At 36.6% G+C, this 27,454-nt stretch overlaps 1 pseudogene; it reads left to right on the top strand.

Annotated features, from left to right (window-relative positions):
• The first annotated feature begins 478 nt into the window (after nucleotides 1-478).
• Nucleotides 479-27,406, top strand: LOC107600236 (protein NDRG3-like; annotated as a pseudogene).
• The last annotated feature ends 48 nt before the right edge of the window (nucleotides 27,407-27,454 follow it).

The raw sequence follows: 27,454 nt of genomic DNA, 5'->3' as shown, positions 1-27,454 counted from the left end.
TTTATATTTGCTAGCTAGCAGACTGTCTGTACCCTTTCATCAAAACATCCCTGTTCCCAAGGCAACTAAAAAGAGCCGATTTAATTGTAGAGACATTTCCTTTGGCGCTCAGCTTTTATTACTGTTTAATGAGTGTGTGTGTGTGTGTGACTAAAGGGTGTTGTGGTCTGATACCCAATCTCAGGTCTTCCAGGTTAATTAAAAATAAAAGGGTGACTACACTCACTTGATTACAAGTGAGGAAATTATTAGAACTCTGCTAAGTACGTTGCAAAGCGCGTTTTATTAGCAGAAATTCAATAGAAGGCCTCTGTATTGACTTGGTGAGGTCTGCTGCAAAAGTGACGCAGTGTCTGGGAATGTTAGACTTTATTAGACTAGATTGCATTCAATTAAAACAGTGTACACATTGATTTTTATTTACAATAATAAATAGTGTTGATCATGACGTGTGTATTTTTATTTATTTTTTGTAGTACAGACAGACACAGAGATGGATGAGCTACAAGACGTTCAGCTGACTGAGATCAGGCCTCTGCTGACCTACAAGGTGAGATAAACCTATCAGAAACATCCGACTGGTATGCAGACACACACACACACACACACTATCATGCTTGTGTACATACACAATCATGAACAAGCTATAGTGATATTTTGTTCTAATTTGCATGACATGCACCTCTTTTATCTTGTAAATGCCCAGTTTTTATATACCCTGGAAGTCAAAAGGTGCACATTTTATTGTATTAGTACTATGTTGTTGTTGTTGTGTGTGTGTGTGTGTGTGTGTGTTTATACATTTTAGAATAATTAATAAAGAAAGAAAAAATTTAGATTTGATCATATAAATAATTAAAAATATGTATTATTTAAAGTACTGATCCAAGTAAATACATGAATAAATGGCAATATAAAATTAAATTATGGATACAAATTACTGATATATTTAATAAGCTGACCAAAATAATAATAACAAAAAATAACAATAGCTGGAAATCAGCTATAATGTAACTCTATTGCAGTTTTTTTTTTTTTTTTTGCAATTTCCAATCCAATCTTCAATTTTTATAAAATCAATTGTTATAATTCTTAAATATGTCTTATAAGTCAACTAGATATTTAGTTTAAATCAGCAGAATTTGCAGCCAGACCTTGAGCCATTGTTGATGTACTGTATATGCACATAAATGTATGAGGAGCAAGATCTAACACATTAAAAAGCCTATAGACACAGCAGAGCTCATCACTACTTACACAGCGTAAACCATAGTGATGCTCATGCACACGTCAAGTCTCACGACTCGTGTTACACATCTATGCCACGTGAAAACACTCTCACACACGTCTCCTCATGTCTGTGTTTTCCTCTATCTGAAGCAAAGTTCCTCTCTACCCCGTGTCTGCCTTCACTTCATCAAACTGAATATTTCATGTGGGTGTTACTGTAGCAAGAGAAAACAAATGGAGATGGAAAAGAGGTGGATGGGGTGGAATAATAGTGAAATGGTTGTAAGATAGAGAGAAAAAGTGGAAGAACAAAATTGAAAGGACAGGAATAGAAAAAGAATGGATGGGTGAGGTTGAGGTGCAAAAAAATTCTGCACAATAAAAGATATTTCTGTCTTCTCCATAATAATTATTATTCTTCCTGCAGCCCCTGATGGCAGGAATTTGCATCACGGCATCCGCAGGGTTTGTCAGTTTAAATCTTGCCATCCTTCTTTGCCACTCAACATCCATTTCAGAAACTCTAGAAATAGAAATGTAAATGTCATACACCCATTAGCGTTGAGTAAGGCCGCCAGTATGATTTACTATAATTAAGTCGAGGGACAAACTTTTTATGGGTGGCTTAATCTCCCTTGGAACTAATGAATGAAACAAATTGCTGTTTCTTTTGAAATACTGGTTGGAAATGTTTATTTTATTTTATATTTTATTTTATGTTTTCCCTCTGGTTTATACATCTAACAGAAAACTAATGTTGGATAGAAAAAGATAGTATCCGCTTAATAATAAGTATTTGTAATTTCTAATTTTATAATATTTTGAGATAATATTTAAACACAAAACTGAAATTAAAACTTAAACCATAAAAAAACATTTCCTTAAACACTTTAACTTAAATAAAATAAAACAAACTTCAGCTAGTTGCCCAGGCAACATTTCTTGTTTTAATTCAGTTTAACAGACATATATATAAATGAAACTACTAAAAATGACAAAAACACAATGGGCCTCATTTATGAAATGACCGTACGACAGAAAATTGGGCGTATGGCCGTTTCAACGCAAAATTTTGAATTTATTGGAGCGGTGGCTATGATCAAATCTTACGTCTGGTCTCAGCTCGTGTACGCAAGTTTTTGAGTTACCTGAACTTGCGCGCAGCATAGTAAATACGGTGGAGAATTGTAGAATGACAGCATTTTGTTCATTTTTATTTTCCTGACCGTCAAACGAAGCTCATTAGTCGATCGGTAATCAGTATGATTATAATGTTTTTTTTTGTTGTTTTTTGTTTGTTTTATACAGGTCTTTAGCTTTATATACACGAATAGCAGCGAAAACAAGACCATGAGGATTCAATCATCGCATCATGCACGTGCAGCACTTCTGTGAAAGGAGAAAAACAGAAATGAAGTCTATAAAAGGAATAAAATAAATAGGATCACACAAAATATACAATAGGCTATAATATAAATAACAGATGAACAAAAGGAAAAAACCCACTGTGCAACAAGTATAGGCTACGCTAATTTTTGTGACACTCTTAATGCATTTTATTTATTTTCTTTGTATTTTCATTTGATTTCATCCATCTGATCGCACAGGCGCCTCACACACACACAAGCAACATTAGTTCTATTGTTGCCTGATATTTCAGCCCTTCATCATTAAACTCAAATGCCGTCAACCAAACATAAAAGTTACACTGTTTATTTTAAAAGGTCCACTGTAAAATCAGCATGCAGCGCCCAAACAAACATTTTTGTGCATGTGAAGGATTTTACACGGATAATAGAACATGAGTGAAGTATAAAGTCATGTTTAGGCTACATAATGAATAATAGTTATGCAAACAAATGTTACAAATATGGCAAAAATTGAAACTCTTGTATTCTTGTAAATTCTTGTATGAGACAGGCTCATGAGCCTAATGCCGTTTCAGTTTTGCTTGACATTTGTATGCTGTTTATAATGAATGCAATATAGCCTAATTTGTGTTTTATTTTATAGTTTAATATATAATTTTATAACTAGCTTACTTTTCATTCTTGTTCTGTTCTGAATACCGTTAAATTTCAAATATTTGTTGTAGCGTGAGGGGAACTAAATAGGCTGTTTATATTTACCAGTATTTTAATATACATATAAATTACATAAATTAATGTAGCCTAATTGTTTGCAATTACAAGGTTAACAGGTGTTTTTGGAGTAAGATCAATTTCTCTTTCACGAGATTACTTCCTCTTTTTGGCCGGGTTTCGTTTCTCCGTGTCGTAAATTCAGGGGCGAGTCTTTAAACCAGGGTGTTTTTAGGGGCGTGATATTCAAATGACGATTGTTTTCTGCCGCCACATTTATCAACATACGATCATTCGTACGATGAGATTGGTGACATGCGAATGTTTCATGAATCACACGTGAACTCTGTCGTAAGTTGATTTGTGCGCATGGATCTGCGCTCGTTTCTACGTTAGATTGATAAATGAGGCCCAATATTACTACAAAATTATAATTTCATTACAATTGCAGGTGGGTAATTTATTAAAAATAATGTTGGACTTTATCATGTGTATGTTGTTTCAAACCCGCTGTTTATTTATTAATTTTTTTCTTGAAATAAAAAAAAGAATTATGCAGTTCTTGCCACACAGCAGCCGTTTGTAATGACCGGCTGTCAAACTCCATAAAACACCAAAAATGCACCATAAAAGTGTTATAAAAATTGTCCATGCACCTTATGCACAAACTCCAAGTCTTAATTTTCTGCTTTCCACTAAAAAAATGACATGACAACAAGTAAATTATGACAGAATTTAAATTTTTCAGTGAACCATTGCTTTAAATCAGGGCTGTCCAAACTCGGTCCTGGAGGGCCGGTGTCCTGCAGAGTTTAGCTCCAACTAGCCTCAACACACCTGCCTGGAAGTTTCTAGCATGCCTAATAAGACCTTAATTAACTGGTTCCGGTGTGTTTAATTGGGGTTGGAGCTAAACTCTGCAGGCCATAGCCCTCCAGGACCGAGTTTGGAGACCCCTGCTTTAAACGATTGAACTGGAGAGACTCACTGACCTCTAACTCCACCTAGTGGCTTCAATATAAAGAGCAGCAGAAGCTGGACAAAGAATAATTGATGATATGATGATATGAAAATTTAATATTGTTAGACATTTTTATGTAAGTTAATGAGTGTAGAATAATTAAAGGTCATCTCTTTCTCCTACAGAACTCTCAAAACTTCCAAGACTTTGACTGTCAGGTAAGATAAGACTTCGTTTAAGAATTTCTTCGGTGGATGAGATAAAAATGAGTAATTCTTAGATGCTCATTAGAGGTTTGTGTGTGCTAAAACAGACAAGTGGTGTGATGATGACTATTTTAGTTTTTTTTAACCTTTTAATGTAAATTTTAATATCAAAGTTATTTTGGGAAAAGCATCACATTTTGATGTTGAAATAAACCTAAATTTTAAAATCTGTGATTTGATGCTACTATGTGTTCTACCTTTTTCACTCAAGGACTCTGTATCAGCTCAGACGGCCATAAACTGATTTTGTTTAGTGGAAATCAATCCATTTAAAAGAAAATACGATGATCACGATATTGTTCTAATTTGAGAAGGTACTCTGGACTTAATGCATCTTCCTGTAAAACATATCAGGATTATCCACATTGATCATTATCCATTCAGTTGAGTAATGGATGATATGATGGTGGTTGACATCTTGAAATAATTTAGATATATACATAATTTATGAGTTCATATCTGACGTATTTTTTTTTTGTCTCTTTAGCAATGAGAAAACCATTCTTTGTGGATCACATCCTCTTCTTTCAGTGCAGGGTCTCAGATGAGCTAAATATAGCGCCTGCAGTGAGCATGCTGAGACTCAGGCATGACTTGCTCTACATTATAGTGACTTTAGTATTCCTTACTCAGCAAGCCTCTATACAGGAGCTCACACACATTAAGTGTTAGTCCAGTGATAGGCTGACACCAGGCCAGCCAATCCAATCTCACACAAGCACTGATGCTGCAGAACCTGCACCTCATGTGCGTGAGGAAGCTCTCGTTTTAGGTGTGACTGCTCTCTGCTGGTGAAAAGAGAGGAAATGCAGTCTATCTCGATCACCATCCACCTAAAATATCATGCAAAAAGCCAGAAAATAAAAATCAAATAGTCTGTAAATGGTTTGCCAGTGCTTATAGTTTTAAGGTGAGATTCTATGTCAGATTGAATGCTTATGGAAAATGCTTATATTTCCCAATTCTGTCTTGATATAGTTTTGTCCAAAGCAGTGCATTGAACGATTTCGGAAGAAGACAAATTTGCATTTAAATTTTATTACCGCTACTTTATGTCCCAAATTTTGTTTATAATTGTCAACATTTCAACTCTTTTTTTGTGTTTTGTTAAAACTGCATTGCCTTCATTGTTTAGTTACTGTTACTTCTTAAATTAATACATTTGTTTAGAGCTTATAGATTTATACTTAAACTTTCAGTCTAAATCTGTAGAAAATAAATAAATCAAAATAATATATATTATTCATGGGTACCGAAGACGTCACTTCCGCTATGCTCGCCGCCATTTTTGTGTCCGATATGACAACGAACACAGCACATCTAAATGAGATTTAATAAATGATAATATATTAAAATAATAAATGACCTTTTACTACCATTTTCCACACTGAGCTTTGAACTTGATTGTATTTTTAGGGCCCTATGGGTACAGAAGGTGTAACAGTTAGCCCATAATAATGTAAGATTACTTGTAAATATAAAACTGACATCAGCTCAAAGCACTTTTGAGTCAATTAGTGTAACAAGATAACGTTAGCTAGCTTACTACACAATCTAAATTTAATGTTAATTTAGCTAACATTAGCGCAATTGATAATTAATCATTCTTTTCAGACAAAGCATTGTTTTATTTGCGAGCGTAGCCGTTCGAGAAAGGCTTTAAGACTTTGAAGAATCCTCTACCGGCTGGCCGCTCCCACTTCACAGTGCGGGACTTTCCTTTACCGTCCATGTTTTGTTTTAAGCAAATTAGTTTGAGCGAATGCAAACAATATGATTATTGATCATGAGCCAAACATCCAGAAAGCCAAGAAAACATGCAATCTACCTGAGGGAAGACGTCTTTTACTTACGCTGTATTCTTAAAGTGGTCCTATTATGCTTTTTCACTTTTTGAATTTTAGTCAGTGTGTAGTGTGCATGTACACTGAACAAAATTATAAACGCAACACTTTTGTTTTTGCCCCTATTTTTCATGAGCTGAACTCAAAGATCTAAGACTTTTTCTATGTACACAAAAGGCCTATTTCTCTCAAATATTGTTCACAAATCTGTCTAAATCTGTGTTAGTGAGCACTTCTCCTTTGCTGAGATAATCCATCCACCTCACAGGTGTGGCATATCAAGATGCTGATTAGACAGCATGATTATTGCACAGGTGTGCCTTAGGCTGGCCACAATAAAAGGCCACTGTAAAATGTGCAGTTTTACTGTATTCGGGGGTTCGAAAACCAGTCAGTATCTGGTGTGACCACCCTTTGCCTCACGCAGTGCAAAACATCTCCTTCGCATAGAGTTGATCAGGTTGTTGATTGTGGCCTGTGGAATGTTGGTCCACTCCTCTTCAATGGCTGTGCGAAGTTGCTGGATATTGGCAGGAACTGGGACACACTGTCGTATACACCGATCCAGAGCATCCCAAACATGCTCAATGGGTGACATGTCCGGTGAGTATGCTGGCCATGCAAGAACTGGGATGTTTTCAGCTTCCAGGAATTGTGTACAGATCCTTGCAACATGGGGCAGTGCATTATCATGCTGCATTATGAGGTGATGGTCATGGATTTGCGCTCCACTCAGTCGCTCTAACCGCCCAAGCAAGCGCTCCGTTTATATTCCACTCACACTCACCATAAACCAATTCCCGCTCTGATCCCGCTCCGTTCTGTAAAGAACAAATTTGCGTGCATTATATTAGATTATAAATTACTGCTGCCTATATCTAGCCTACATTCTGAAGAACTACCTATTGTTTAGGGTCAGTTTTTTTATTTATTTATAATATTTTAATAGGCCTAAGTGATGTAGGCTAATATCTTCTGTACTCTGTAGTTCTGTATTTAGGCCTATATACAGCTGTGTGTTAGCTTAGGTCTACAGTTTAACTGAGATTATTTAATAACTACGGAGCTCCGAATATAATTCGAATTAACAATTCGTTTCTGCGACGTCAGCAGGTTTTATTATTTTTTTAATTTATTATTTATTCGATCGGGGCTCCGTACAACCGAATATAACCTTAGCCTACCTGTTTATTCATTTATTATGGTATGTAAGTAGCTCACCTTTTGCTGCACCATGTTTGCATACATCTTCGTGCTTCTGTAATCAATTTGAATCTGTACTAACTTTAACAGTCTCCCCGCACTCCCTCTCAGTTTCTTCTCCCTGCTCATTCTTAACTTTGATTTTTACTTTACATTTATGTATAAGGCTTGCAACTTCGTTGAAACAATATCTGAACTCCATAACTGCTCTACTATTCTCGATCTCTACAGATTCTCGATCTCGAACAAGTAAATCACCAAACAGCATTCTGGGTTAAGCAAGCAGCACTGAGCGTATTGAGCGAGCGGAGCGGAATCTTCAGAAAGGCTCTCTGCGCTCTTAAGGAAATATTACCACTCTGCTCCGCTCACATGCTCTGGTTGTGAGGCCGGTTGGATATACTGCCAAATTCTCTGAAACGCCTTTGGAGACGGCTTATGGTAGAGAAATGAACATTCAATTCACGGGCAACAGCTCTGGTGGACATTCCTGCAGTCAGCATGCCAATTGCACGCTCCCTCAAAACTTGCGACATCTGTGGCATTGTGCTGTGTGATAAAACTGCACATTTTAGAGTGGCCTTTTATTGTGGCCAGCCTAAGGTACACCTGTGCAATAATCATGCTGTCTAATCAGCATCTTGATATGCCACACCTGTGAGGTGGATGGATTATCTCAGCAAAGGAGAAGTGCTCACTAACACAGATTTAGACAGATTTGTGAACAATATTTGAGAGAAATAGGCCTTTTGTGTACATAGAAAAAGTCTTAGATCTTTGAGTTCAGCTCATGACAAATGGGGGCAAAAACAAAAGTGTTGCGTTTATAATTTTGTTCAGTGTAATATGGGCATAAAAAGGGCTTTAAAAAGATCTACAAAGTTACAAATCTCAAAGTCCACTGCAAAGGGAGATATTTCGTTTTTTAAAAAACCCTTTTCAAGAACTACAACGAACGGCTTGTTTGGACTACAGCATTGTTTTTCCGGGGTTTGTGATGTCACAAAGCGGCCCATTAGAATATCATTAAAATAAATCCCGCCTACGGAAATTCAAATGGTTGGGGGGTGGGGAGGGGCAAGGTCGTGGTTAGAACGCTTGGTTGAGTGCATCAGACAAGACAACGACGAAGAAGTGCTGCTGCAGAGTTAGCGCATCAGAGAAAACGAAGAAGAACTGCTGTAGCGTCAGTAAACATAATACATATCACCATTGCACTTATCTGTGCATAATAAATGCAGCTATTTTTTAGCGGTTGTTGACATTGTATCTAAAACGTGATTTAGCCAAAATAAAAAAAACGACAACAATAACGTTACCACTCTAATATGTCTTGCAATATCTGTGCGTGCAAAGGTTCTGCGCAATCCTCTTGTTCAATATTCTCGGGGTCTGAATCCGTCTCAAATTGATATGGCAATATTGAGGCCATCCTTACAGGATTAGTTCACTTCCAGAACAAAAATGTACAGATAATTTACTCATACCCATGTCATCCAAGACGTTCATGTCTTTCTTTCTTCAGTCATAAAGAAATTAAATTTTTTGAGGAAAACATTTCAGGAATTTTCTTCATATAGGACTTCTATGGTGCCCCTGAGTCTGAACTTTCAAAATGCAGTTTAAATGCAGCTTCAAAGGACTCTTCCTCTAAATCGAGGAAGAAGGGTCTTATCTAGAGAAACGATCGGTTATTTTTTAAAGAAATGTACAATTTATGCACATTTTAACCTCAAACGCTCACCTTGTCTAGCTCTGCGTGAACTCTGTGTATTCGGGTTCATGACAGTTAGGGAATGTCGAAAAACTCCCATCTCATTTTCTCCTCCAACTTCAAAATCGTCCTACATCGCCCAGTGTACCGACCCAGTGTTTACAAAGTGAACATGCAAAGATGATCAAATGCCCTTTTTTTTACAAAAAAAAAGGTAAAACAGCGATGTAGGACTAGTTTTAAGTTTGGAGGAGATTTTTTGAGTTGGAGAGTTTTTCGACATTCCCTAACTGTCATGAACAGGAGTGCACAGAGTACACATGCGCATCGCAGCGCTAGACAAGATGAGCATTTGAGGTTAAAACGTGTATAAATTGTTAATTTCTTTAGAAAATAACTGATCGTTTCGCTAGATAAAACCCTTCTTCCTCGGCTGGGATCGTTTAGAGCCCTTTGAAGCTGCATTTAAACGGCATTTTGGAAGTTCAAACTCGCGGGCACCATAGAAGTCCGTTATATGGAGAGAAATCCTGAAATGTTTTCCTCAAAAAACATAATTTCTTTATGACTGAAGAAAGAAAGACATGAACATCTTGGATGACAAGGGGGAGAGTAAATTCTGTAAATTTTTGTTCTGGAAGTGAACTAATTCAACTATTCCGGAGCAGACGGAACTTACTGCTTTGGCAAGGGGTGTGGCAGTACTGAAACACTGTCTAAGCTGTTCGCCAATCACAACGTACTGGGACAGCTAACCAATCACAACACATTTCGTTTTTCGGAAGGCGGGCCTTCATCAAACCCGGAACTAATCAAGCCGTTTGTGCCAGGCTGGGCAGAAATGTATTGTAATAATGTAAATTATGTGAAAAATAATGCTTTTTCCAACCACCAAGCCTGTTCTACACCCCCAAAACAAAATCAAGACTTTGTAAAAGAGCATAATAGGACACCTTTAAACTTGGATCTCATTAATGAAGCACAAATTGAAGCAGCAAAAGCATCCCACACTCTTAAGTTCTCTTTAATTAAAAATATGCATTTTCGTTCATTGGCTATATGGCTGCAATAACATTTTAGTTCAATTTTTTAAAAAATGCTTTACTGACTGTCTTTTTTTTTTGTATGACATTAAAATGATTTTTAGAATAATTCTACATAAATGGGTTAAGCAAAACAAATGTGATTATTTTTGAGAACCCTTTATACACCTTTTACATATACTTACATATATTATGTGGTACAGTACAAATATTTTAGTGTCCTTTATTCTGTCCCTTATTCTCCTATAAAGAATCACAATTGTCCCTTATTTTCCCTTACATTCCTTTTCTGATGTTGGCAACCCTAACGTTAGCTGCCAGTGGTTCCTTCTGATTGAAGCCAACCATTTATTCCACCGATCTAACTCCTTTGGGATCAAATAAAATTGTAGTTCGGGGTTTCTCTGACGACTGTTATACAGCTAACAGCACAACATATCCCAAGCATATTGTAACCTTGTTGGGAACCTTCCAGGAGTGTTTCGTTGATCTTCTTCTGGTAGTTGTGGCTGCTGTGATCATTGACTGAAACAGGTCGTGCAGCTGTGACTCAAACACAAATATGGCGGCAATAAAGCACTGTGACGTCCATGAACTGTATAATAGGTTAAAACTATCATAATCCAAGAAATGGTGTTTTTAAGAATAATTTTTTGACAATTTTTAAGAAATGATTTATTCTGTGGATTTTTATATGAATTTTAAAATTCATATAAATGTATTTTAGATTTTATTCTTATTCTTAATTTATTTATTAATTATGGCTCACTAGAGACAATTGAGTGCATATAAAATATATGTAATTTATGTACATTTAAAAAGTATATATCAAATATGTGTCTATATATATATATATATATATATATATATATATATATATATACTGTATTTGATATATACTTTTTTTTAAAGATTGTCTCCTATATCAGTAGATGTATGTGTGTATATAATATATATATATATATATATATTATATACACACATAAACACACACACCTATATCTACTGATATCGGAGATAATCTTTTTCCTTTAGCTCTTAGCCAGTAATTAAAGGTTAAAGCTAAATAGCTAAAGCATCTGTGTGAATACTGCAAGTCCTCACGAGAGGTTTATCATTTTTCAGAGACAATTTCATCCTATAGAGGGCATCAGAAGCTCAGAGTAAGCAAAGTCATATGCTTGACTCCAATACAGTGTCAGTATTTAGATAATATTCAAAATAATCTGAAATAGCAACAGACCACTTCCCAGGAGAAAAGATTTATTTAGAACAATATTTAATCTCTGATCCCCCGTTCTTAGTGACCTTCTATCAGTCTCAGCTATCAAATAGTGATGTAGCCCAAATGTCTACAATCATATTGACCTCTCTCCCTTACTGTGTCGGTTTTGTTTCTATTATAAATTATATGTTGCTGTTTCTTAAGTTTCTTGGTAGTTAATCTTGACAGGCCTTCAGAGGCTGTGTCTGTCCATTTTGCCCTCTGATGTGCACATGCTTGCCTGAAGGTCACTCGGGTACAGCACTCTCCACAAGACTGCTCAATGAGATGGAAAGAGTGACTAACACAATCTGATTTATTACTGAAGATGCAGGTACATCAATAAGTAATACAACCTTTGAGTACTTTTGCTGTATGACTTTTTGTGTAAAATAGATGGCAAGATCAGTGTGTATTTTGTGCCATCTGTTGTGTTGTGCAGTCTCATTTATCCAACTAATGCATTTTAGCTAACTGTCTGATACACAAATAGACTCTACATACCTTTATAACGCAGTGTTGAATTCCAATACACGAATGCTGAATTATTTTGCCAGCTTCAGTTATTTCCCTTCCCTGACTACTACTACTCCGATTGTGTTTATCTACGGTGGCCCCTGAGGAACGACAAAGGGGCTTATTGTATGAAAAACAATTTTTCAGCCTCATCTACTGATAAATGGAGGGAAGGCAGATCAATAACCTATCAGAGACCAAGATCCATAAAGAGAGATCGCACAGATGATACCACACTGCACCTCTGCTGGGTCACAGACGTGCTGTATGTCATAATTCTTTAAGTGAAGGCAACCTTGAAACCTTGGTTATTTATTGCAGTGGTAGAAAATGAAAAAATGAACTTTATTATAAATCCAAGGAAACTAATATTAGGTTTAGTTCTAGCTGTTACACTGATTTGATCGCTCATTTGAAGGTGTTTTTTTTTTTGGTAAATCAGTGATTTTCAACTAGTGAGTCACAATGTATGAATCGGTCACAAGTGTAAACGCATTGCATATATATATATATATATTATATATATATATATATGTATATGGTAATATAACAAAGAGTGAAAAATTTAAGGGGGTCTGAATACTTTCCGTACCCACTGTATACGTTTAAATACATGGTGTACATGTTTGTGCACACACATTTGCTTAGCTATCTAAACAGGGACGTTCCTTAGATATTGTTTTTATATACAACTAGTTTGAAATACTATAACCTAACCCTAACAGAAAACTTATTTTTTACTTTATTTTTATGCTGTTTTTACAATTGAGGATGTCCCCATACACAAGTTTTGGAAGGTTTTGACAGACTTAGCTCATTTATGGCTGCAAACTTAAGAATATTTGTTTTGAATATTCACATATTTATATATGTATATAATTGTTGTTATTCTTATAAATATATCATTTTGAATATATAATATCTTGATGTCAAAAAATAATTTTACATTCCAACATTGACATCCTAATCTTGAAAATGACCGTACGCAAAGGTAAAAGAAATATTAATAAATTGTAACGGCATTTTGTATAGTTATATGATAATCAGTCGATGTTTTAATTGTTTACCCCCACTTGATAAAATCAAATCTGTCCTGATGTGAAACCAGTTGAGAACCACTACCATGAATAAATATAATTAATATAATCAATAATCACAATCATTAATCCAAATGTTTAGTCTAGATCAATTAATTTGCAAGGTCAATTCTCTCTGCATCTCTTCTTTTGTTGAATCTGAGAAGTGAACCAGTTGACCCCACCCAGAAACAAATAATAAAGTGCAGTGGAGAGCATCATTCCATCTTCACCCTCTCTGTGTCTGCCCCACCCCTCTCATCCCTGCTCCTGCCACCTCCCGCCCACCTGAGCCCCCCTCGTCCAATCAGCAGGGCTCTTTTAGCGCTGCCGTATGCATGAGCAAGCACTGCCTCCCCAGCACAAACCGCAGTCACTTCTTTCTCCTCCCCACTCTATCTGCATCTCAACAGTCTCTCTTTCTCTTTCTCTCTCTCTCTCTCAAAACATACCTCCTCTCTCTTCTCCTCTCTCTCCCCCCTCCCTCTTGGATCTCTGCCTAGCTACTGCTCTCCCTGTCCGTTCTCCTCCATCCCTCCTTCAGCCACTCTGTGTTTCTCTCGTGGATCCTCCCATCTCTTCCTGTCTCCTCTCTGAACCTGTCACTGTCTCGTGTGTGGAAACATGTCAACCGTTCTGAATGTGGAGCAGAATGCGTGCACTGGAGATGCAGTGGTGAGTGTGTGTGTGTGTGTGTGTAAGAGAGGCCGCTACAACTGACAGCCAAGACTGATTCCTGAATCCTGATTTATGAGTATTTTAGCATTGATATTCTTGCAGAAATGTTTGCATGTGCATGCATGTCGTGGTTGATGTATGTGCCAGTATATTTGATTCTTTCCATTGTGGGATGTGTGTTTTCTTGCATTAGTCATGCAAGTCATGTGCCTCTTGGCTTGTTTACCTACCACAGATTAAACCAGTCTGAGACTAAACTGTTAGTTATAGAGATCTCTAGTTCAGGGGCTTCAAATGTACATGATGGTCACTGAAATGATAAATTGGTGCAGTCGAGGAATTGTCCGAAAAATCAATCTTTTAAATATGGCACACTTCCCGATGATCATCAAGCAGTCTAATAGGTCAAGCAAATCAAGGACATTTGGAGCACTTAAAAACAAGCATTACTGGCAGGATGTGGTAGTGAGTATTTACTGTGTGTGTTTCTAGTATGGATGGTGTGTATTAGGATCTGTGTGTGCGTGTGTGTGTAATAGTGATCTGCCATCAAGTTTGTGCTGTGTAATGGCTCTCAGGCTTGTGGTGTGTGATTGATGGATGCTATTAGCTAGGACGCGGGAGCGGGGGTGGGGGGCAAAGACTGAGACTGTTGGCTTGTATTCATTCATTCATTCACCTTGGCTTCGCCTCTTTTTCCCAAGAGAAAGCTGCTTTGATTGTAATTTCCCTTATGTTTAAACATCTGCAACCAACGATATAGCCACATATTCAGGATACAGAGTTACTAAATGGAATTATTTAAGAATCAACCATTTAAAAACCCATATTAGTCCAATGATAATTTGAATATTGGGCGAAATGTGTCTCCTTCAATGTCAGTTGATATAACACTGTCTGGGTGTAGGAAACATCTTTACCCAGTTGAAAATACCAAGAATTTCACTAGTCAAACCAATAGCATATTTCATCTGCATTTTTTGATTGTGACAAGCAGGCTGCAGTTTCAGTGCTCCCTAGTCTGATTTTCTCTTTTGAAGAGCACAGAGAGGAAGATGATGCAAGCGTTTGATATCAGATCATATTTTAGTGAGTTTATGGTTTGTAATGAGTAGGTTTCAGATTTTAGATCACCTTCTACAGCCGTTTGTTGACCTAGTCAGGGATCATGATATTACATCACTATTTGTCTCTTTGAATTAGTCTTCTTTTTTCGAGCTCATTCCTATTCTGCTCCTCTTTACAGACTCTCCCACACTTTCTAAACCCACATGCAGAGTGTAAGTGTGTGTATGTGTCTGGAAGATTGAAAGTGTGTTTGGCAGAGTGAACAGGAGAGACTTTTTTTTTTTTTTAAATGTTACATTTCAGACTCTTCCACTCTTTGGCCTTGATCGTACATGTCCTCGAGAGCTGAAAATGTTTGGATTCGTTCCAGTGCAAATGATTTTAAAGGCAAACACCAGACATTCATTCTCAAAATGCCTTATAGGATGCACGATTCAATTATGAAAAAACCCGCCCATTTTTATCTTTACCCATATGGAGATGAGCAAGTATTATATTAAAGACCCCATAAAATCATTTGGCACGGTTTTATTTTTCCCATATTGATATATTTGCTATTTAAGTATATTTAAATTTGAATGGGATATATTTAATGAATGCCAGGTTTTAGTTCTATAACAGACATGAATTTGATTTGTTACTTGCAGTTGCAGGTGGTATTAAGAGGCAGGACAGTCTCCAGAGAGCATTTGATTGGACAAAATTTGTGTAGTGCAGAATGAGTCATCAATATTTTTGGTTTGTCTTCCTGTAAGAGAAGGACAGTTCATTTGATGTATGTCTGTGGAATTTTGTCAATGTTTGACAAAAGTTGAGATGAAACTGAAGTAGCGACAGAGATTCTCTTCCATATAATGATTAATATATCAGTAAAACAGATTTTTAAAAAGAAGCAAATGTAGAGACAGGACTTGATCTGAATGCAAGCTTCTAAATGATTGGAGAAGTCCGGCATATGTCACCAAAGAGAAGTCTGCCCTTTTCACCATAAGATCTGGTTATGACATTTTTTAACAATAATTAAAAATTAAGAGATTTTTTTTCTTTTTTAATGAAACATATGCTTGGATTAATCATTCACAAGATCTGTAACATGCATTTAGAAACGAGACTGGATGAATTTCTATTTCATGGCAACTTTAATATTTGAGATGCCCACAAAGCAAGTAAGGTATTATAATCAACCCAATCATATTAGCAAAGAATAGCCAGTCACAATTATGTGACTTTAATTCACATAAAGAGTTTCAAAATAGAAGCAAATTTTTCTAATCTCATCTCTGTGTCCATCTGCTGTGACTCATTCTATTATTGATGCAGAGGAAGCTGTGATGCGCACAATTCTCTCTCACACACATACACACACAAGTGCTCCCTTAAGTGTGTATATATATATTCATAAACACACCTATAGTCCAACCTTGTGACGTCAGTGTATACATTACCGAACATGTCACTCCATCCAGGACCACCAGGACCGTAGTTGGCTCCCCTCAACACAAGGCCCAAGACAACATTACCAGTCTTTCCTCTTGACAACAGCCCTATCTCCCTCAGTTAATATAGAGAGTGAATAAAACATTAAAACAATAAATTTTTATGTCAGCAGAAATTGATCCAAGACTTTCTGTCCTTGCGCCTTTTGTGTGTTATTAATATCTTAATTAGTTTTTCTTAGAGAAATCTCTCCTCTTGTAGAGGAATCTCTCTGATTTCTCAGGCATATGGCTGCTTCGTCTTGGTTTAGGCCATTTGGGTTTAAAGGAACATATGGTGAGGAAAGCACCGTCTCACATAGCCAGACTTTTGATTTGTGGCAGTGTGCACCTTTTCTGGAAGAGATCACATGCCTGACATGTAAAGCGACCAATCTGTAAAGATTTGTTTTTACGTTTCATTTAGGGGTGGACTTATTTTAAATATATTATTAAAAAGAATCGACTGACTCACACTGTAAAAATGGCGGAAAATTTCTGTCCATGCAAATTGTGATATACAGCTTCTAGTTTACTTGCTACTTACCTCAAAAATAAATGAATAAAATAAATAAATAAAAGCAAACTGCCAGTAACCTCGTGTGATTTCAGCGATTTAGCTTTTTACATTTTTTTTGTACAATATATGACTCCGACAGTTCAGCGAATGGATTGTTGAGACTCCGGGCTGCAGTCTGTTACAGTTCTGCAAAGTCATACGGTCAGGATGATGGAATTGTAACTCTCCACAGTTCTGCAGCCACTCCCTGTGATGACTCCAGAAGCATCCGGCCGCTGTGCACATCAGTAGCTTTGTTGATTTTATCTAAGGAAGGTATTTCTGTTTAGAGGTCATCTTGTCACATATGTTGCCATTTTAAAAGTTTGGTGTCGGTAAGACTAATGTTTTTGAAAGAAGACCCTTGTGCTCACCAAGGATGCATTTATTGAAAAAAAAAATCTTTGAAAGTGAGATTGTAAATGATTATTAAAATTTAAAATAATTGTTTGCTATTCATGTATATTTTAAAATATAATGTATTCCTGTGATGGCAAGGCTAAATTTACAGCAGCCATTACTCCAGTCTTCAGTGTCACATGATCCTTCAGAAATAATTCTAATGTGCTGATTTGGTGCTCGGGTAACATTTCTTATTTTGATCAATTAAAAAAAAAAACAGTTGTGCTGCTTAATATTTTTGTGGAAACTGATTTTTTTTTTCTCTGTAAACTGATGATATTTTAAAAATAAAAATCAATTTAATGCATCCTTGCTTATTAAAAGTAGTATTTCTTTTTAAAAAACCAATCTTTACTGAGCCCAAACTTTTGAATGGTAGTGTAGTATGTGAGTGTGTATGATTGCCTTTATATCTAATGGCAGGATAAAAAAAACAACATTATTACTGCCAGTGGTGGAAAGAGTACTGAAAAAATATACTCAAGTAAAAGTACCATTACCTTCCAAAAAATGTAGTGTGAGTAGAGTAAAAGTACTTGTCCAAAAAACGACTTGAGTAAGAGTAAAAAGAGTAGCCTATTTAAAAGTACTCATGAGTAGTGAGTACTGAGCTGTGGATTCTACCCCCTCATAATAAACGCTGTACACCACAATTGATACATTTTAAAAACGTTGTACATTCTGTAATTCACATTATCTTGTTTGTCATAAAGAATGAAAAATATCCATCATCCAGCAGTTTTAATTTTGACTGCCAACTCTTTAAAATACATCAAAACAGCACGGAAACAGTATTCAGTTGAAGAAAAGATAAAAGTTATTCTCAGTACAATCATCCCCATTTAACAAAAATTGATTTAAAATCATGTGTAAGGCCACTGAGACAGCATGCTGTTGTTGCACATAAAATATTAATGTTTAGAACAGTGCAAATACAAACACCATTAGAAACTCATAGTTCAGCATCACACACCATGATGTGGGTTAAAATGAGAGCCCATTTCTCTCCAAAATGATGCCAGTTTTAGCGTTTTGCAATAAAGAAATAAGAATAACTAAACTTGATAATTTGTCAAAATGCCAACCCCTCGGAGGACCTCAGATGATGCCAACCCTGAAACAACATACAGAACTACCAAATTTTGATTGCATCATATAATAATTGCTGTTAATAATGTTCATCGTATGTTTAATTACGTCTTTAACTGATTTTTCCGTACATTTCTGCCATATGTACATTAACTGACAGTCACCACTTATAAGAAGCTACCACTAAATATTGTAGAAACTTAATTTGCTGTAAAGTTGCTTTGCAATGATTTGTATCGTGAAAAGCGCTATACAAATAAACTTGAATTGAATTGATAATCTGTGTTACAATTTTAACATAAATACACATTGTTCTAGAAGGATGGCATCATGCCATACCTTTTACACATTTACTCGAATTATTATGCTGATACAATTTGTAAGTAAAAATGCATTAAATAGCTAAGTATTTCTGGGGAAAATTTTTCAAAGGAAAACACACACACGCTTTGCTGAGCCGTGGCGGTCTCGGTGAATCGGCAGCATCCACAACTGAATGGAACAAAAGATGTTGAACTTGAAAATTGTTTATACATGAGTGCACTTGCTAATTGAAGGCGGATTGTATAAATTAAATTTTTTTTTTACGTTTATTAACGAGCTGCCGTTTTATTACATCACGCGCTGGCACAGATGCAGTATATTAACGCCACGGGTCATCAATAAGGTGCAGATTGGTCCTCAATTTGTGTTTCCAACTCACTTTTTCACAGAGCACATCACGCGCTCAAACTCATCAAAAGTCAACAAGTTCAACAAGCAACAACGACTTATCCAAGAGACTGCTGCAGAACGCACGCGAGAGAGGCAGCGTAGATCTCATAACGTGGCACTTGCGGGAGTTAACACTTAACACTGTACGCAATACCTGCAACCTCACACCAAATTTCAGGCCGTGTAGATAGGCAAGCATATATACAAATCATTTAGTAAGCAGAAATCCGAAATTTACCTTAACATATTAAGTTAGAGGAAGATGCGACTGAATTGATGCTTGAAGAATGCGCTTCCAGCAGCCATGATAAACAGTTGGCGGTTAAAGTTTTCTATGCACAATTTGATTTGACGAAAGTCACGAGACCTATTACTCTCTATCCAATCACATTGATGGATAAAAATAAAATTTTAAATAAGCATGGAACGACCACAAAAGTACCGATACATCACTTAAAATGTACTCAAGTAAAAGTACACAATTTTTAAACTACTCAAACAATTGTCAAAAAAACAGTTACTGATAAAAACGACTTAATTACTGTAACGTGAGTATTTGTAATTCGTTACTTCACACCCCTGATTACTGTACTAATTGGCCTCTTGGAAGGATGTATTATAGATTTTGGATTACTTCCTAAACAGATTTGGATGGTGATGAGTGAAATTAAAGTATAAAGAGTCTGTGGTTCATCCTTTCGATTTTGATGTATATTTATATTAGAGCATTAGAGCTCTGGATTTAGATCACTTACATAAAGCCAATGGATTTAATCTAAGCAATGAATATGAATCACTGGATAAATTCATATGATCATTTCACTGATCTTCGATTATTAATTGAATGCTGAGGGATTCTTTATGTAAACCAGCCGCCCAAATCAGTGTATACTGCAATGAAAAAACATTTCTAAGGCGCATACCCATAATGCAACAGTACTGATGTGTGGTGGAACTGAATCGTGACTCTGTGCAGCTGCTTGGCCTTCCCTCTAGATCTTTTTATTGATCCTACAGCCATGGGAGATATCACTTACTACACAAATACGTGCGTCCTGAAAGCAGCAGCATCAACACTTCACTCACTTAGTCGCATAGTAAATCCTCAAGCATTTCCTGGCAGCTTGAGGAGGTTTTAAGGAGAGATTTTATTGTCTGTATCGGTGTATTCGAACTCTTGTTCTTTGTTCCAGGAGCATGACATTGAGACGCCCCACGGTGTGCTCCATGTGACTATGAGAGGAAGCCCTAAAGGCAACCGTCCTGTCATTCTGACCTACCATGACATCGGCCTCAACCGTATGTGAAAAAATCAAATGACAGACTAATTTTATACTTGTCATAAATCTGAACTGGATGATGACGGCATTTGGTTGGTTTTCAGACAAGTCCTGCTTCAACACTCTGTTTAACTTTGAGGACATGATGGAGATCACTCAGCACTTTGCCGTTGTGCACGTGGACGCCCCTGGCCAGCAGGAGGGAGCACCTCCCTTTCCCACAGGGTGAGTAGTACATCTCCACAACCAATGAGGCAATATTGCCATTAAATACTCTGAGTAGGTGGTACTGTTGAATAAGTTATTACTTCGCCACTGTTAAAAAGTACGATATAGTATAAATGTGTGTATTATAAATGCAGTGTACTACATTCGCCATGTTGTTGTTGTCATGTGACCAACCAATGTCAGTTGTGTTGCTTCACTGCCATTCACAAATCCACTCCCATGGCCTCATGGGATAATAATCGTTCATTAAATGTGCCTAGAATCTGGCTGAAAGTATTAAGTCATCCAAGTACTTTTCACCTAAAGTTTTATGAATACTGTGAATTTGGACATTGGACTGCTCTATTCACATACTGTTTCATGCCTACTATATATATGCAGCCATTGTCAAAATTCCCTTAAATCCTGTTTTTCTGTTTGTTGATCTCCAGGTACCAATACCCCACCATGGATGAGCTGGCAGAGATGTTACCCTCAGTCCTGACTCAGCTGAAGTGAGTAACAAAGTCAAGCCAGTCCATTAGTAATACATTACATTCTACCACATCAATCAGTGAGGTCTCTGTGTGAACCTGCGGTGTGCAGGACATGACTGTATTTGTAGGACTCATCCTGGCAGAACACGGATTGAGTGAATTACAATATTTCTCTGATGAAATACTGCAGTTGTTGAAGGTGAGACAGGATGTGTGTGTGTGTCCGTTTGCAGGGTGAACAGCGTGATTGGCATTGGTGTGGGAGCTGGAGCGTACATCTTAACCTGCTTTGCTGTGAGTTCTCTGACAGTTTACAGCTTTTCATTTTGCATCACTTTGATTTTATTGTCTTAAAGCCTTGTCTGTCTCTGTGTGTGTGTGTCTCTCTGTCTCTGTCTCGCTTACTCATTCTTCCTTTCTTTATTACGGGACTGAATCCCCTAAATTAGTATTCTGTGTGTGTACAGAATACTGAATTCCACCCCAAACCCATCAGCATAACCATAGCAACATTTTGGCGTCTTCTGTAAACAGGGAACATGAATGCCAACAGTTTAACCCATTTGGCATTAGCTAAGAAGAAATAATAACTACTGGAGATAAATTATTAGTAAACTCTATCAACAGAGGTATTTTAAACTCTCTCTGGGTTGTAATGTTACAATATGCAAATTAAGTACCTCTGCATGGCTCAACAAGAAGGATTTTTTTCTGCTGCTGTCATGTCTAGTTCAAATTTTACTTTTCCTACAAAATTTTCACCGGTCCGTTTTCAAAATATTTTTGAATAACATTTTTGTTACTTTTTTTTTAATTAAATGTTTTCTTAAAAATTGTATTTTAATATAATAATAATTGAAATAATCACATTTAAATTACAAAAAGATCTGTTTGTCTTACATCTATAATGCAACTACCTTAAAAATTTAACACTGCATCATTTTCCAGCAAAAGCTTAACTGCGTGTACAAGGCCTATATCAAAACAGCTATATCACATATTTTTATATCATCCCCACCTGCCCTTTTAGAGCCAAAATAGTGCTGCAAAACTGCATTGGCCCCAGAGGCTGTGAATGCAGGACCGTTATTATACTGCATGCACTGCAGCCTCAAGCATATGAAGCTATTGATCAAAGTCTAAATATCTCTGACACACTCACGAGCCTAATATATTCAGCATTTCTTTTTATGCAAGACAACCCATAATACATCCCTTCTCTTTTCTCATTTACTCATTGCTAAGTGCCCTGTGTCATTCCCTTTGCCTTACTCTCTCATCCTTTATGCCTATGTGTGTGTATAGACCGATACTCTGAAAGATTAATGTCAGTGACAGTCAGCAGCAGCAGTGGGTGCTGAAGGGAGACGCTTTGAGTCCAGCTGCTAAAACCTCCTCTTCTACCATGACTACATGAATTTTTAAACCACTCTCCACATGTCATCCTCATTAAAGACTAAATCATTTGCTCTATCTGCAGCTGAATCAGCCGTCCCTGGTGGAGGGGCTGGTTTTGATCAATGTGGACCCCTGCGCTGAGGGCTGGATAGATTGGGCTGCTTCTAAGGTAAGTAAACAATTTGAACAAACATGATGCTTCTGTAATTCTATAGCTGAATATACAGTATTTTATCATATTTAATATAATATAAATGTTTATATTTAATATGTATATTACAATATAATATGTAATTACAATTATAATGTTTGTGTGTGTGTATATAATAATAATATTATTATTATTTTTTTTTTTTTTTTTTAAACACAATTTATTATATTAATCCCACAACAATATTATTCTGATTCCCTTCTAGCTCACTGGGTGGACTAGCAATCTCGTGGACATTGTGATGGCTCATCACTTCAGCACTGTGAGTAAACCCCTTTGACTTTATATCAATCAATCCCATAATGCTTTGTGAGCTCCATGAGAGCCAGCTGGCTTTTATTTCTCATTTAACACAAAGTTTTTCATTTGTTATTCTGATCAATTAGGAGGAGCTGACTGACAACCAAGAACTTATTCAGACATACCGCCTGCACATTGCCCAGGACATCAACCAGGACAACCTGGCCCTCTTCTGTGGCTCATACAATGCGTGAGTGACATTTCATTAAAAATCGTCTATAATGGTTATTACCTATGCTGGCAAAACTTTTAAATTAGGTGATTGTTTTAATAGGCGTCAAGACCTTGGAGTCGAGAGGCCAGTTGTCGGTCTCAATGAGAATACAGTGAAGACACTGACGTAAGAATTTTATTTTGTGTCATGTCATGTCATAGTGTACTGTTTTTTTTTTTTAACGACTGCTTGTTCCTGTACAGATGCCCTTCTTTGCTGGTGGTTGGAGACACGTCCCCTGCTGTGGAGGCTGTGGTAAGTTTCCAAGTACAAGGTCAGTTTATTTTTCTTTGTTGCTCTGAACTTCACTATTATAAGTCTGTTGAATATTTTATATTACAGGTTGAATGCAACTCTAGGTTAAATCCAACAAAGACCACTTTGCTGAAGGTAAGATGACATGGATATTTTGCAAAACCCTAAGTTCAGCATTTACCTCTTTAAACTTTTTGCTCTCCTGAAATGGTACATTGTGAACGGCACATTCTTCAGTGTTATTTGTATCTCTATTCACCATATACATTATTTTTATTCTCTCTTTCTATGTCAGATGGCTGACTGTGGCGGTCTGCCTCAGGTTGTTCAGGTTAGTCTTGTTCCATCATTATCTCTTGATATTAAACATCTTATTAAACACCTATGCCCCTACTATTATCTTCACCAACATATGCATAATGTAATAATGACCTCTAATCTCCCAACAGCCTGGAAAGCTGGCCGAAGCCTTCAAATACTTTGTACAGGGAATGGGATACAGTGAGTATTTTTATCAGTTTACCTTAATGTTTGACTTTTTTCTAACCTGTGAATTTGCCTTCAGATGTTTGTTTAATCTGCAGCACAATCTGGGTCAGTTTTCTCTATAAACATGCAATCTGTTTATCTGCGTTTCTCAGATGCTAGGCTATGCTAATTAGCAATTCAGCACAACACCATGACTAATGGACATCTTTTATTAAGACAAATCCGGCTCAGGGAGTCTGTCTTTGGTTTTTTCCTTCTTTCTTTTTTACCGCACACAACTCAGCAAGTCTTCCCACGCACTGTGTTTTGATTAGTTTTCCTTCCAAACTACAGACGTGCGCCACATCGCAATGCTCTCTGAATGAGCCCTCCTCACATATTTGTTGACAGGTTTAGCCGCTCCAGTAAAGCGCTCGATGTGCTGCCAGCGCTCTGTGTGAAAAGATGTCACCCTCTCTCTGACCCTGTACCTCCCCCTCCAAAGATACTTGCCGTTTAATTTCTGCACTGTTGTTTAGTCCTTGTTCAAATCAGGCAGGAATTTACGTCATAACAGGAGTCGGACCAACAGTGGCTTTTCAAGAGCATAATGCTTGTAACATTCATTCCAGGCTTTTAAATTAAGCCATTAAAGCTCTAGAGAGTTTTTAAAGGGGTCACGCCATGAGGAATCTAATTTTGCTCAGTCTTGAAATTAGAGAGATCATTGTGCTACAAAAACATACAGTAAACTTCCAAACAGGTCCAGAAAGTGCTTCTTTTTTTTTTTAAGTAAATAAATTGAAGTTCATCATGACCCCCACTAGGGGGTGGCAGCCGTACATGGTGGTCCCAGACAATGTACTGGAAGTTAGAGTGAAGCTTGATATTGGTTATGAAGAACTTAATAAGGACTTCATTGTGAATCTCAAGGGAAAAATAAATAGTAATTTATATGACCTCTTTAATTAGCTTAGGCGCCAAAAATATTTATAATCATCTGAGGATATATAAGAGCATGTTTTTTTGCTTCTTGACGCCCTCTGTAGGTGAAGAGCCATAAATACAGCATGAGGCTCAGGTGGTTAAATGTCAAGGCAGAAAAAGATTGGCGATTTAAGACCCTCCTGAGAGACCATTAAAACTTAAGCTGAAAACACGTGCAAGATGTACAGTGGCAATTGGCAGGGTTGAGATTGTAACTTGCAAGGTTACATATTAAAACGGACATCCCTGACCACAGTCAGTTTCTAAACAGTATCTGACCTGTTTTCAGAAATACTGAAAGCTTTTCCATGAAATACTTGGAAAATCTGTGTTGTACAGATATCTTATTGTTCTCTCTGTGTCCCTTCAACCTTTGCAAACAGTTCCTCATGTTTTGCTCAGCCATCTGGGCACTGAATCAGGTACCCAGAAGTGATCTAACTGATGACTGATCTATACATGCTTGCATGGTTCACTTCTGTGATTGTGTTTAGACATATTTGCATGTAGATATTTGCCGTGGTAATATTTAGTGCTTCGACCGATATGGGTTTTTCGATGGCCTATGCAGATATCTAGAAAGCAGGGTGGTGAATAGTCGATACACACTTTCATTTTGATCAAAAATGTGTTATGTTTAAACCATTTCAATAAAACTGGTTAAAATCATAAAATGTCTATTTTCCATTTTAAAAAGCTGTTGTTAGGTTTTTAAACTATATAGTGATTCAGTACCACTGTTACAGATGCCAAAAATTATGTGGCCTGGTCAACATATCGGTCTGTCACTACAATTATTAAAGTTTTGTAAGATTTTGTAAGCTGTGTAGACCCTGTTTTATTTATTTATTCATTTTTATTTAATTTTTAATTTTTAATTTTGAACTTATAGTATTCTTCATCTTTATTATTTATTTATATACTTTAATATCTTTTTCACTATGGTATGTGATGTTTTTAGTGTTGGTTGTATGTGTATTTATTTTATTATTATTATTATTATATTAAAATTTTTAATTGATTTAATTTTTTATTTAATGTATTCTTTATTTTCCAAAAGGTATGTGTTGTTGTTTTTTAGTTTAGCTTGTGTGTGTCTTTACTCTGCCTTTGCTAGGTCTACGTTTTGTCAGAAATGCTTCTGTGTACACATTTATACTCTGTGTAGGCAGACGCGAGATGAGCTTGTGATTATCTATTATTACATTCTCGGTTCGGTTTCCTCTTGCATGATGCTTGTTCTTTCGTTCTGCTTGCAATCCCCGATTATACTGAAGACTGAGGTAATCCCATTCTCATATCTCTCTCTCATCTCACAGTACCAGCGGCTGGCATGACCCGTCTGTCTCGATCCCGATCCTCCTCGTCCAGCATCACTTCCACGGATGGCTCACGCAACCGCAACATGAACAGCCCTCTGGACGGACCCAACTCTGGAGTCCTGGACAACCAGGGCAGGCCACAAACTATGGAGGTCTCCTGCTAAAGCCCGGGGCTCAGAATCTGCTGTCTGCTGTCCTTTCACCCATCACCTCCTGTTATTTGTGTCCTAGATTCCCATGTGTTTCTAAACCCTTTAATAGTGAGGCAGAGGAGGCTTGAATGAAATGTATGAAATACTGAAGGTATGCATATTAAATATTTACATGTTAATAATATACGCTAGCCAAATTTGAATCATAAAAGCAGATCAAATTAAATACTAATATATATTTACACATGAAGGGTCTTCCACCAGACTTTCATTTTTATTAAAAAAAATTTATGTTTGTTAGCATTACATTCCACCTCATTTTTGATTGTTAGAGTGAAAAGGTTCCCTTTTTTAAACCACTCTCACTTAAAAACACATGCATTAAAGTTTTAGTTTTTGTTTGATGGTGTGACCTGTGACCTTTCTTGTGCTCTTTTCTTGCTACACTGTGTGATATTGTTTAATTTGTCATCCCGTTTTAACTGTGTTACAAATGTCTGTTGTGTTCCGTCATTGAATCCACTTTCCTGTTCATCCTATGAATGTAAAAGTACTGACTTTTGTTGCATTTAAATGAAAAACTCTAATAGGTTATACTAAAAGCTGTCGGCTATTACTTTGTATGACTCATCAGACAAAAAAAGTGGAATACCATTCTTCATTTTCATTTTTAAAAAATGTTTATAGTTACATTAGGACAACACTTTTAAATATGCCAACGTAGACTTAGTATGACATAAAATCATGTTTTTCTTTTGTACATTTACTCCCTAACCATTTTTAACATAATTATTGTTAATCAAAACATAAATTGATGTACACATGGAATGACAGCTTTCATAGACATGAATACGAGTATGAAATAATGTCTGACAAAGTCACTGTCCACTGATTCTCAATTACTAAATAAAGTTAGATCATGGAAAATAAAACGTTTCTGGCTTATTTTTAATAAATACTAAACGTTTATAACTTTTGCT

The sequence above is a fragment of the Sinocyclocheilus grahami genome, unplaced genomic scaffold (assembly GCF_001515645.1).
Source record: "Sinocyclocheilus grahami isolate Dianchi unplaced genomic scaffold, SAMN03320097.WGS_v1.1 scaffold2.1, whole genome shotgun sequence".
Taxonomy (NCBI): domain Eukaryota; kingdom Metazoa; phylum Chordata; class Actinopteri; order Cypriniformes; family Cyprinidae; genus Sinocyclocheilus; species Sinocyclocheilus grahami.
Note: the sequence above shows the minus strand (reverse complement) of the source record. Positions and strands in the feature narration are given on the sequence as shown.